We start from the raw sequence: 2279 nt of genomic DNA on the forward strand, positions 1-2279 counted from the left end.
TAAACGCCTGTCCTCCTTTTTCCAGTGGCGTTTACCTCATATTAATATTTTTTAATCTCCGCCTGAATGACAGGTGCCGGTTTCCTGCGTTGCTGGGCTTTATTATGAAATGCTCCTGAAATGCTGTAAACTTTCAGATAAAGCTGAGAGGCAGGAGGTTGTTGTGCAGATTAGATTATTGATAGTTATTGAAAGTCCCAAATAGGATTTACAAATCAGGCTCCTGCGCCTTTAATAGAATTCCAGATAATCTTTTATCACAACAAGACACCCATAGAATTATTTAAACAGATCGGACTACTGCAGCAGCAAATTTCAATTATTCTAATGCTTTAATAAATGTGTTGTGTGTGTATTAAATTCAAGCTTCTTAATCCAAATTTTACGATTTAACTGCTCTGATTTTTCATTACTGCTACACCCACATGCGGCAATTTACATTTTCCTTCCTGGAGAAGGAGATCCCTTATCAAATAAGCCCCCTCGGAAAATAAAGATAGGTGCGGGTAAACTTAAAAGAGAGTGAGGGGTGGAAAGACAGAAGCAGGGAAGAGAGAGAGGAACATCGGACAGCAACCCCCTCACCCCAGCCTCAAAAAAAAAAAAAAAGTATGTGTATGTGGTGAGTATGTGTCCTGGCTTGTGGGGTCCATTAGTTACAGATCTGGTGTGAGTAAAGAGCAAATAAAAGGCCAATGCCTACCCACCCGTGCCTATACCAGACTTGGGGCTCCTAACCTTTGTTTGCAAAGTTATTTCCTCCCAGATTTGAGCATCTAAAATACACTTTCTCTTCAAACCGAACAGCAAGTGAGGATGAAGGCTTGGGGCCTTCAGAGCCCAGCAACAGCACTCCAAGAAACAGAACCTACCCGGATTAGCAAACAGTTCTCTTCACAAAATAGAGGAGAACGCACATGTAGCCAGAACTTCCTTAATTGATAGCATCTAGGATGAAAAGAAATTGTCTCATCCACCCGAGTGATCTTCTGCTGGCCCAGAAGGGTGAACAAGGTGTGTGGAAAGGTCTAGTCCCTCCCCACCTCAAGCCCCCCAAACTCTTAACTAAAGGCGATGGCCTCTACAATCCCGAAAAGCGAACAATTCGGAATTTTTGGTTATGTGGCAGTTTGTGGTCACTTGGACCTTTCCGGGATCAGCCTCCGGGTCGCTCACTTGTACAGGAGGCTGAAACTTACGAGACAGGGCTAACCCCCATTAGCGAAGGAAAACTTTACCTCAGACCAGGGGTCTCCTATAGGATTTTAGCAAAGAAAGATGTGGGCTACAAGAGAAGTGGGGTAGATGGGGGGGGGGAGGAACGAAGAGAAAATTCAAGAGCAGGGTTTTTAACTCTTTGATTTACTGACCAGCGATAGCTCAGCCACCAGCCCCCGGGATGGCAGATGCAGGGGCTGATGGATCGTTTTCCATAATTTTATTTGCCCATCAGTTTCCAAGCCAAGACACGTATATTTCCTCTGCCTCCGAAGTTGGTAATTACTGTCTTTAGAGTTGCCTTTCGTCATTTTATGAGGTGTCAGGCCCACGATCTATGGGGTGAGCTCCTGGGCCTCCATAGTAGGAGAGGAGGAAGGAGGGGAGACCGGCCTCCTCCAGCCCCTCCTCCTTGCCCACTGACGCCTCACCCGGGTTAGCTAGCGCACGGAGAAGGCCAGAAGGCCCCGGGCGCAGCCCTCAAGCAGAACTCGCTACGTCCAAGGCCCTGGAACTCCTCCAACCTCAGCTCCCTTTTAGGGACTGGAGTGAGTGGGTGCTTCCCGCAGAGAGGCTAAATGAAGATTCTGCATCCTGACCTGTGGCCGATCGCCCAAGCCTAGCCCCAGAGCTCTGGGGACGGGTTTCCAGTCTTGGGTCATTGAAGGGAGGAGCCTTTTCCACACTCCGGGCGGGCTGACAGCGGGAGGCCCGGAGGCCGCTCCACACTTCGAGGCTGGGGCTGGACTAGAGTTATTAAACAGAGTAGTTGGTTAATATTTCAGGCCTGAACCTGCCACGGGCCGATCAGCAGCCGCGGCGACCCCAGCCTGCCTCCTTCGTGTCTCATCGCAATCAAAGGTTCCCTGTATAAATAGCTGGGCTGCGGCGGAACCATCAGATAAACGGATTTATTAACTGTGCCAGGCCGCCCGGTAAATATTTAGTTTTATTATCTGACCCGGGGATCCAGTCGGACTTCACTCTGGGCCCCCAAGTTCCTCAGTCCTCCACTTCCTCCCCCTCTTTCACCGCTCTTCATTTTTCCAATAAATATATAT

The sequence above is a fragment of the Dromiciops gliroides genome, chromosome 1 (genome assembly GCF_019393635.1).
Source record: "Dromiciops gliroides isolate mDroGli1 chromosome 1, mDroGli1.pri, whole genome shotgun sequence".
Classification (NCBI taxonomy): domain Eukaryota; kingdom Metazoa; phylum Chordata; class Mammalia; order Microbiotheria; family Microbiotheriidae; genus Dromiciops; species Dromiciops gliroides.